At 41.4% G+C, this 11992-nt stretch overlaps 1 pseudogene; it reads left to right on the top strand.

Annotated features, from left to right (window-relative positions):
* The first annotated feature begins 435 nt into the window (after positions 1 to 435).
* Positions 436 to 6936, top strand: LOC134347313 (uncharacterized protein K02A2.6-like; annotated as a pseudogene).
* The last annotated feature ends 5056 nt before the right edge of the window (positions 6937 to 11992 follow it).

Genomic DNA, 11992 nt, shown 5'->3' with positions numbered 1-11992 from the left:
ATATCGGTTTTGTCGTCCCAGATAAAATTGTTTCCTTTGGGCATGAAGTTGTCGAGTGGTCCTTCTTCAAAGTAGAAGTTACCACATATTTTTGACAATGAGGTGAACTGGTTTTTTTTGAGACGTGTCGTCCTGTTTCGTCCCGTTTCGTTTTTGTTGTTAATTTTAGCTAGGATACAGTGTGCTAGTTCGTTAGGCGGCTACGTATGAGCAGCAGTACTGAGGAGGAGCAGTGCAGGGGAAAAGGGGGCCGTTGTCCGAATGGGAGCTGAACAGGGACAAGGAACCGTGCGTTCAGATAGCTACGTTTGGGACTATTGGTGAATTTGTGGAGGTAACGGAGGACTGGCCAGAGTATGAGGAAAGGTTGGGACATTTTTTCTGTGCTAATGGAATTACTGAGGAGGCCAAGAAGTGCTCTATTCTCCTGAGTGTATGTGGGGCAAAGACTTACAAGGTGATAACGAACTTCGCCACACCGTGGAAACTGGGGGACATTCCATATGGCAAACTGGTCAAGCTCGTGGGGAACCACAACAGTCTGAAACCTTCTGTGATAGTCCAACAGTCCAGCAGTTTAAGTTTCACAGCCATTTCAGGAAGCCAGGTCAGTCTGTGGCCAATTTTGTGGCCGAGTTTTGGCAGCTGTCAGAGCATTGTGATTTTGGGGCAGTGTTGGATGACATGCTCCGTGACAGATTGGTATGCGGCATTAATAATGATGCCATACAACGCTGCCTGCTGGGGGAAACCCCACTTTTGACTTTCAAGGAAGACCTAGAGAATTCCCAAGGCATGGACATGGCTGCTAATAATGCCAAGAATATCCAGAAAGGACATGGGGGTTCGCAGTTGGCAGCAGTGCACGAAGTCAGGAGGGAGACTGGTAAACTGGCAAAGCAGGTGGAATGTTTTAAGTGTGGAGGGACGCACTACGCAAATGATTGCAATTTCAAAGACACTGTCTGCCATGCTTGTAGCAAAAAGGGACACTTAGACAAAAAGTGCAGGAGTTCAAAGGGTAAGGTTAAGCCTGGGCAGGGGAAACCTCAACAGGCTCAGGCAACCACACACCACCTCGAGGAAGCAGACGAAGAGGCAGCATGTGCCTACAACATGTTTGGAGTGGAAACGGATGAGGAACAAGCTGAACCATATTATGCCACAGTCATTGTCAGGGGAAAGGACATTAAGTTTGAGATTGATTCAGGGGCTACTGCATCGGCCATCAGTGAGACCTACAGGAAGACATGGAGGTCCAACCTGCTTCCCATCAGACCGTCAAAGCTCAGACTCAGGACCTATATGGGCCAGCCCATACCTTATTTAAGAGTGTTATATGTGAACATTTCAGCCAAGGGTCAGAAGGCTGAAGCCAGGCTGGTGATAGCTAAGGGCAGTGGGCCCAGACTTTTGGGCTGCGTTTGGCTTCGCAAAATCTGGCTAAACTGGCATGAAATTAAGTATGTACACACAACGGAGGACATTCTGCAGTGGTACAGCGACGTTTTCAGGGACGAGCTGGGAACACTGAAGGGCGTGACACTGAAACTCCATGTCGACCCTGAGGCTACACCACGTTTTTTTAAGCCCAGGTTGGTGCCCTATGCCATGAAAGACAAAGTCGAGGAGGAGCTGGAACATTTACAGAGGCTGGGCATTATTGAGCCCATCCAGTTTTCAAGGTGGGTGGCTCCCATTGTTCCAGTTTTGAAGGCAGACAAAACAGCAAGGATATGTGGGGACTATAAGCTTATGGTGAATCAGGTCTTAGCTTAGGCTGGAGGAGTACCCATTGCCACGGGTGGATGACCTGTTTGCAACCCTGTCAGGGGGTAAGCTGTTTACAAAACTGGACACGAGCCACGCCTACCAACAGCTGTTGCTCGACAAGGATTCAAAGGAGTACGACACAATCAACACGCATAAAGGATTATTCAAATACAATCCCCTGGTGTTTGGAGTGGCGTCCAGCCCTGCTATTTTCCAAAGGACAATGGACACTTTGCTGCAGGGGATTCCGCACGTAGAAATGTATCTTGATGATATTTTGATCACGGGGGCCACGGAGGTGGAACATCTGGCTAACTTAGTACAGGTGCTGAAGAGGCTCTCAGACGCAGGGCTGGGATTGAAATGTGGCAAATGTGTGTTCCTGGCACTGAGTGTGATCTACCTGGGACACAAGATCACAGCTGAGGGGCTCTGCCCAGTGGAGGACAAAGTGAGAGCTATCAAGGAGGCCCCAAGCCCCAAGAGCGTCACTGAACTCAGGTCATTTTTGGGCATGTTGAGTCATGGCAAGTTTCTTCCTGACCTCTCAAAGGTTTTGGCCCCTCTGTACAAGCTGCTTCACAGTGACAGTAAGTGGCAGTAGGGTGAAGAGCAGGAGAAAACTTTCAAGGAAGAGAAAGTACTCCTCCAATCAGTGAAGCTGCTTGTTCACTATGACCCAGACAAGGATATCACCCTTGCATGCGATGCCTCGCCCTATGGAGTCGGGGCAGTTCTCTCACATGTAATGGAGGACCGTTCAGAGAAGCCTATTGGTTTTGCTTCACGTACCCCGACAGCTGCTGAGAAGGGATATTCACAGCTAGACAAAGAAGATCTGGCTATTGTTTTTGGGGTCAAACACTTTCATCAGTACCTCTATGGATGTGCATTCACAATTTATACGGACCATAAACCACTGATGAGCCTGTTCAGTGAGACCAGCTGCATCCTTCCGCTAGCCTCAGCCAGGATACAGCATTAGGCTCTCACATTGTCAGCCTACCAGTGCACTATAGTGTACAGAGCGGGTAGGGATAATGCAAACATCGATGCGCTGCGCCGACTACCTTTACCTGAGACACATGCTACTACATATGTGCCTCTAGAGTCTGAGTTTTCATTGGAGAGGCTGTCAGAGACACCTGTAAGGGACACCCAGATCAAGCAGTGGACAGAGAGGACCCAGTCCTGTCCCAAGTCAAGACTTTCCTTTTACAAGGTTGGCCCAGTGTCATGGAAGGAGAGGAACTGAGACCTTATGCCAAACACAAGACAGAACTCAGTCTGCAGGATGGCTGAATTTTCTGGGGGGCGAGGGTCATCGTCCCGCCCCCTGGCCGTTCACAGATCGTGGAGGAAATTCATGAGACTCATCCAGGGGTGTCTCGGAAGAAAAGCCTGGCAAGATCCTATGTCTGGTGGCCAAGAATGGATCAGGATCTGGAGAACAAGGTAAAATCATGCACACAATGTCAGACCAATCAGAACATGGCACCACCAGCTCCTTTGCACCCATGGGAGTGGCCAGACCACCCCTGGTCTAGGCTACATTTGGACCTTTTCTGGCCCCTTAATGGGACAGGTGTTTCTTGTAATGGTAGATGTGCATTCTAAATGGATCGAAGCTCACATCATGAGCAACATCACAGCCCACTCAACCATAGACAAACTCAAGCAAGTGTTTGCAGTCCACGGTTGCCTGACACTCTGGTCACTGATAATGGCCCAATGTTCACCAGTGAACTGTTCAGTATGTTCATGCAGCAGAACAGCACTCATCACATTTGGACAACTCCTTTCCATCCAGCCTCAAATGGCTTGGCTGAGTGGGCTGTTCAGACAGTGAAGGAAGGCCTGAGGTGGATGACAGGGGACTCTCTTAGCACTTGGCTTTCATGTTTTCTGTTTAAGTACAGCCTCACGTCACAGACTACTACTGCACAGACTCCAGCAGAGATGCTGATGGGGCATAGGCCCAAGTCAAGATAGGACCTGCTGTGCCCGGACATGAAGGCAAAAGGGGAGAGAAAGCAGGGAAAGCAGAAGGAGGGTCATGATCATCATGTGAGAGAGAGACAGTTAAAACTGGATGACAATGCCTATGTGAGAAACAATCACCAATGGCTACCTGGGGTTATTCTTAACCAGAGTGGTCCTGTCTCCTATGTTGTTAGGCGTGTCTGGTGGGCGTGTTTTGCGGGACTATGTGCACCTGCGTCATGATACAGGCTCAGAGGCAGACAGTTCCACAGCATTTCCAATGGTGAGACAGACTACTGTGGAAGCATGTCCACCAGTGACTTTGCCAGAGAGAGAGAGAGAGAGAGAGAGAGAGAGAGGGAGGGGGGGGAAGGGGGAGGGGAGAGGGAGAGGGAGAGAGAGCGAGCGCGAGATAGAGATGGAGATAGAGATATACTGGCAGAGGGGTCGGGGTCCCCTGAAGAGGATGGACATTTTCACACAGACATACAGACCCCTCACATGCTTCCAACACCAGATGCACCCAAAACACCCCCACCAGTGGTGCCTGCTTGGTCACCAGGGATAGTGTGCAAATCACAGCGCACTCGCAAACCTCCTGACAGACTGAATGTTTGACTTGATAGTTCTTTTTGTGTTAGACTGAATGTTGACTCTGCCATGGTTTTCAGGTGTTTTGTATTGGTAAACTGTTGCTGAGACACGTGTATAAGTTTCAGAGGTACGCAAGCTAATGACACCACTGTTTTTGTTGCCCAGTTCTTTTACATTTGGGGATTGTTGGAATTTAAAGGGGAAGAGGTGTTGTAATGTGAGCATTATAAAAATAAGTTAATACTAATTAGGATAATGATAATATAGCAATACTCCCACTCGGGGAAGCTGTTGTAAAGAGAGGCTGGTTCCGGGGTTGGAGGGGTTTTACTTCCGTTTTCTTGTCCGGTGTACATGTGTATAGCTTCACTGCCATGCAGTACGGTTCAGTGAAAGCCTCTGTATGTAAATATCGGTTTTGCCATCCCAGATAAAGTTGTTCCTTTGGGTTTGAAGTTGTCGAGTAGTCCTTCTTCAAAGTAGAAGTTATCACAGCTGCAATGTAGGTTTCGTTTTCCATCTGAGAGTTTTAGTTAACAGTCCTGTTTGTCTGAGTGCTTATTGTTTTATTTTCCCTTTTAACACTGTTTGCAGTAAAGTCTGTGAAATATCGATCTGCTTCAGTGTCTGTCACTCCGCACCTGGGCCATATCCGAACCTGGTAAAACTTAAAGAATAACATATCTTGCCAGTACCTCAGAGGATGTAAAACATTCAAAACTGAGTGATTGTTTGACAATATAAAGCTGAGCTGTGTCTATGGCACTGAATTACAGATTGAAGACCTGAGCATGAGAATGTATCAAAAGAAACATTTCATTAAACTGAATAAATAGCTTCATAATAGATATAATATCAATCAAATAATCCAGAATTTTGGAAACAATAGTTTCAAAAATCCATTAAAAGAGCAAAAATCTGAAGGAATAAACAGAATGTATCAGGAATAGAATACAATGCACAGCAGAAAATTAAAATTGAAGGCTAAATTATTAAATATGAAACCATTACACAAACACAGACCCAATTCAGGCTACAGATATCATAGAGCTCTAAGACTGGAAAAAAATCCAATTTCATACATACTAGAAGCCCAGTGTGAAGTACTGGAGAGATAACACATGAAAGGGAAGTGATAAATCACTCAGTCACAACAATTTTGATCCAAAACATATGACAATCAATTGAACAAAGCATACAATGCGACTGTCAAGAAACTGAAATATCACCACCTACTGCAGGCTCAACCTACATCAAAAACAACAGATATCACATTTGCTCAGCACCTCATCCAATACTAATCTCTCCACTACAGGAATAGAAACATACTGTTAAAATGAAGATTCCAGCACAGCCCACATAGCTGTGCTGTGAAGTTCACAACTACATGGGGAACATTGTAAACATGTGCTAACATTGTCAATGTGACTTAAAAACACCTTGCAGTTTTAAACAAATTCAAAATTCAAAACATGGTTCCAATTGCTGTTACTCAGAAGCTATTATGACTTTAGAGAAAACAGATATCAAAAATTGTCAAGCGATGTTTCAAGTGAAACATTTGGAAATAAGAATCAATTCTGGCTGTTAACTTCTGGAATGAGGGCAGGTCACAGACTGAATCCTTGATGTGAAATTGTCAAAAGAACAATTTTGTACTTTATGAGTTCCCTGGAAAGTCTTTACTCTGTCCATTATAGCATCAAGATTGTCGAGCTTTCAGCACACAATGAAACTCTTTTACCATCCCTTCAATATAGTTCCTTCTTCAAAAATTCAAACTTTTCTTATTATTCTTCCCCAATAACTATATATCATTTTTGATAGTCCTGTAGAGAAACCAACAGTGTGATAATTCACCTGAGTTCATTGCACATAGGAGAGTTTTAGTGATGTGCAATAGGCTGGTTAAAAGCTGGAGTGCTTGGACTAAAGCAGCCTTATCTATTTGGCTTCATTTCAGTGACAGTTATGAGTTGGTGGTGTATGTTAAAACTCAAAATGCAGCCCACATTATATTGGGGAATGAATTTGTTTGAAATCTTTGGCTTTCCTTGAACTATGTTTTGGGAGAAGAAATGTGGAGAGGGACCAATTATAGTTCACAGTGACATACAATGTTTTAGGAGTAGTAGAAGGAAGTCCTCCAGGAGAAGTTCTCTTCAGTGTCTTTGGTTACCTACAGCCATCTCTTTAACAAGTCCAGTAGCTCAAGTAATGCTAATCAATTCTCAATACCAGCTTTGTTTAAGATTTGGGAAATAATCTTCTCGAGATTCAGGAGACCTTAGACATTAACAGTTATACAGTTACTCCCAAACTTTATAACTAGTAAAGCACAACCAAGTTTTCTTGGTTTTGTTTTGTGCAAAACATAAAGAAAAATGTAGACAACAACTACCAGATTCAGAATAGAATGTTGTGAATATGATTATCATGAAACCCCTACAACGATGTGAGCATGTATGACTGATGTAGTGTTCCTTTCTTCCTCGTCACTGCAATTAAAAAATTCTCACTATGTGAAACTTTATCCTGTAATCTTTTGCATGTTTATTGTAGGAGCAAAATGCCAGCATTACGTAATCCTATAACTTCCTCCCTGGTCAGTAACACTATATCATTATGTCATTTTACTCCTGTTTCAATAAATAACAGATCATTGCCTGAAGCATTAGTTTCTCTCACCAAAGATGCTGTTTTATTTGGTGAGTATTTCTAGCATTTTCTGCTTTATTTCAATATTTAGCCTTTGGAATTCAATTCCCTAAAATTAGAGATAGACGAGAGATGTGCTTTATTTGCCACATGTACATTGAAAAATACAGTGAAATGCGTCCTTTGTGTTAAATCAATCAGCAAGGATTGTGCTGGGCCGTGATTCAGGTGCAACATAGCATGCCCACAATTCACTAAGCCTAACCATATGTCTTTAGAATGCGGTAGGAAATGAAAGCATCCGGTTAGGGAGAACGTGCAAACTCCTCACAGACAGCGGTGGGAACTGAATTGCAATCTTACAGCTCACACTGTAAAGCATGGTGCTAACCTCTACACTACCGTGGCAGGTTGCTTGCTGTTGATGTATATCTAAGCAATACTGAAAAGCATCAGACAAAGCATCTTAAAACAGAATGAATGCATCCTTGACCTCAGAAATTCAAGGCTTATATTGTATGTATCACAGATCTCTACCTGCTATCAATTTTTTTTCCCAAAGTCTAGCTTGTAGTTTGATTCCATATAGATGTCTCCACATTTCCTGCACTCGTCCGTCCCCCCACATCATCACCTCCAGCAGAAAGATGTATGTATTCACACAATGTTGATATTTTACCTAAACAACGGCCACAACAATGGCATGGAACGCTCACAGTATCTATCAGATCGGTGAAATTTCCATGGATCCTGTGTCCATCGCAGCAGAAAGGCAAAACTGTACATCTTGTGTTTAAGGTTCTCAGAAGTTTATTTGATTATTATTAAATGTTATTTTATTTGACGTACAAAATCTTTGCATATCTTTTATATGATTGGATTATCCAGGGCTGAAAGGCTGGTTTCTATGCTGCATGACTCTATGGCCATGTAATGCTCTTACAGCCAAACGCGAAATGCACATTTAATTTTTTTGAATGTTAGCATTAGTTAATAATAAACAGAGCGCAATAAATAAAAATTGCTTAATGCTGAGTGGATTGAATCTTATTTAACAGTAATCAAACGAGAATTTTAAATTAATTGTGTATGGAAATGAACTCATTTGTAGATTCCAATCTATCTTTCTAGCTGTATAAGGTAACAATGCTTCTTATATAAGACTTAACTTTGTTAGCCTGTAACTATTAATTGAGTCCTAAACTTCTATTAGAAATTAGCTAATTGTTGTTTCTGTAAAAAATTTGAAAGAATAAAGCTGTGTCTTTGAGTGCACACTCGCGTTTCCAAAATTGCCTTTGCTTGGGTCAGATGTAGAAGGCTTAGCTCCTGGCCCTCAACATCTGGCAGATCTGGTGGTGGCTACACCTCAGGGAACGCAGCCTAGGGACTGCAAATCTATCGAGAGTCCAGCAGCAGCTTAAACTGACAGATTTAGTCAGCAAGTCTCACGTTTCCAGCTTTTACAGCATGTGCAGGACTCAATGCAGATTTAATAGCTGAATACTCACAAGTGCTAGCAGAACCCCTAGCAAAGGCTAGATTGTTGGCTTGCTCTGCATCCAGCATCACAATTCTGAAACACTTTCCCCAATGTATTCACCACCTGCTTATTTCAGAATCCGAATCAGGTTTAATATCATCGGCATATGTCGTGAAATTTGTCAGCTTTGCGGCAGCAGTTCAATGCAATACATGATAATACAGAAAAAAAATGTGAATTACTATATACATATACACACACACATACATACATACATACACACACATATATATATATAAAATAGTTAAATAAGTAGTGCATGCCATAAAACAGAAATAAAAAGTAATTAGGTAATTTTCATGGATTTCATGTCCATTCAGAAATCTAATGGCGAAGGGGAGAATGCTGTTCCTGAATCATGAGTGTGAGCCTTCAGGCTTCTGTACCTCCTTCCTGATGGTAGCAATGAGATGAGGGCATGTCCTGGGTAGTGGGGGTCCTTAATGATGCACATTGCCTTTCTGAGGCACCGCTCCTTGAAGATGTCCAGATGTCTTGGATACTACGGAGGCTATTGCCAATTATAACTCTCAGCAGCTTATTTTGATCTTGTGCAGGAGCCACTCCACCCATCCCCATACCAGTGGATGATGCAGCCTGTTAGAACGCTGGCCTTGGTACATCTCTAGAGATTTGTATTTAGTGATATTTATCCTTAAATAAATGGAGACAAAATGTGAAAACAAATTCTTGTCTCTTCTATATCCATTATCATTCAGTTAAGAAGTATCGATAAGAAGAGAGACAAAGCTATCATTTCAGATTGAAAACATTTGATTATAATTGCAAGCATTCTATTGAAAAATCAGTGTATTAGTGAGGTAGAATGGCTATTAATAATAGTGCTAAACAAAATACATTAAATAGCGAGCTTTTATGCGCAAAAACCTTAAGGTTATCGACGAAAAGCTATGTAGTCATGCTTTTAAAGGCATTCACACATTTTTTTCCAACTTGGAAAACATCCTACTGTTCTGCACGAGGACAGATGCAAATTTGTTTTAGTGTAAGTTAAAAAATAGTTTTCAGTGTTTGAGCCAATGACCTCAGTAGGAGCCAAGTACATTACAAATGTTGTACATACCGGTGACATCTTTACTGTAGTATAAAATTACTAGAACACTTTAGTAAGTCAGATGAAGTCAGTTATAAAGGCCTTGTCATCCAGTATATCAAAACAGCATGTAGTAGGGAAAACTGGCTAGTAGCCAAGTAATATCATTAAAAGGTCTTCAAAAGATTTATGAAAATGTCATGCAAACTAGAAAGCTGAATGTTGTTCCCAGTTTTTTGTTCTTTCTCACATGCAGGAATTCAGAAAACTGACAATACCTTTTGTGGTGTGTGTAATTAAAAGCTGGTTGAAATAAAATACTACATTACACTGTTTATAATCATATATTTCAACTGAACTTATAAGCGTACACATTAATAGTCTGTGCTGAAAGTATTGCTGAGAAAACTCTATTGCTTAAAGTAACTATTGAACCATAAAAGTTTCCAATGAAGAATGTGGATCTAAAATCATAATTTCATCTTTTAGTTGTCTCACAGATTATGCTCAACCTAGAGAGATTTCACAGAGATTTCATTATATTTAGATTTGTTTGATTGCAGTACATTTTGCCTGTCTTTTTTTCACCCTGTTTGCCCTGTCTACTTTTTCTTTGCTATTCTTTGCAAACTACTTTGCAAGTGTACAATGTGGGAGGAAGTTGTGCAGTGAGTTAGGAATTATTTCTTCAAACAGTATGTTACAAACATACAGTATCTGGGAAAGGACTATTTGAGATTTGGTGTTGTGCTATAAAGTAGGTTAGATAAATAAAATATTGTGATTAAGAATCCCCGAGAGAGTGGTCATCACACATGTTTGAATTATGGGTACAAGGTCCATAACCAAAGACTTGAACTTAAATAATGGTATGAAGGGAGAGCTGTGTACAGTGGACAGGGTAATTAGGCTAAAGGATAGGTCAATGGGGAGCAATGGCAGATATTAGAAACAGCTGGTTCATAAAGCTCAGTGGAAATTTATCCTAATTAGAAGAAGAGATTTTAGGAGAGAGTTGAAAGTGTTTGTGCTATTCGTTATAATATTACTTAATTATTTTCATTCTTTCTCAGTTTTGACCCTTATCATTAACATTTTGGTCTCTCATGTTGGTCCTAGTAAAATCTCCAGAACTCTTGTTTACCTCTAACCTTCTATTTTTTGATTTAATAACCTCTTTGTTCTCCTTTATCTGGCACAGATTTTTAAATTAAAACCATCTTCTTTGCTTCCTCAACTTCTGAAAACAGCTTTCTTAATCTGCTTTAATTATTTCATATAATCTAGAAAACTTTATATATTGAAATCATTCTATAATTATCTAAACTCCTGAATAGTTTGTGGAATATTTACCATGGAATTCAATATCAATTGGCTCTCTGCCCTGCTCATCCTCCAAGACTAGTGATATCCTCATGGATGTGTAGTATCCAGACTGATGTTACTAGCATGTGGATTCGTTCATATGCAGCAGCCTCTACTTAAATATTCATTTGATTTTTCCAAGCACTAAATGGATCTGCTTACAGTTACTGACAGCAACACTCACTTTAATTTGAGGTTTTTACAATTCTTTTAGCATCAGTTATGGTGTCATTTTCTAATCACTGTTTAAACAATCATCTGTCAATGCTAGATGGCCTCTGTACTTATTGGTGGGTTGGTTCTTTGTACCGTTGACCTCAAACAATCGGTTTGTTGAAGATGAACTCAAGTTTGGCATTTCCCTTGTATCTTTCACTTTGTCTAGAAATTGCTTACAGTGCTCTTGCCTTCACCCACTATGTTCTGTACAATTAATCAACCAACTGGTTATTCAGTTTAACAGCACTGGAGGAGGTACTTTACTATTGGGTATTATTTTAGCAGCACTCTCAAAAAATCCACAGAGCACTCAGAGTAAATTTTAATTAGTTTTCCTTTAATTCAGTCTTGGGTGTAGGAATCCTGGAAAGAGCAGCATTAATTGGGAATCCCCACTGTTCTGCTTCGTAAACTACTGAAAACCATGTGCTCTCCACTATATTTTAATATTTGACCAAGAGCTGATGTTCATGGGAGGTTGCATGCCAGCATAGCAGTTAACATAATGCTATTAAAGCACCAGCAACCCAGCTTCCATTCCGCCACTGTCTATAAGGACTTTGTATATTCCACACAGGTTTTCCCCAGGTGCACCAATTTCCTCCAAAGACGCATAAGTAAGTAGGTTAATTGGTCACATGGGTCTAATTGGCCACAAGGGACTCGTTGGGCCAGAATGGACTAGTTAGGCCAAAAGGGTCTGTACTGTGCTGTATCACTAAATTTTTAAAAAAACATGTCTTTGCATGATGATTTATGCTTTGGATCAACAGAGAAGCTTGGAGATAATGTATTCCTTCACA

The sequence above is a fragment of the Mobula hypostoma genome, chromosome 5 (genome assembly GCF_963921235.1).
Source record: "Mobula hypostoma chromosome 5, sMobHyp1.1, whole genome shotgun sequence".
In the NCBI taxonomy this organism is placed as follows: Eukaryota; Metazoa; Chordata; class Chondrichthyes; order Myliobatiformes; family Myliobatidae; genus Mobula; species Mobula hypostoma.
Note: the sequence above shows the minus strand (reverse complement) of the source record. Positions and strands in the feature narration are given on the sequence as shown.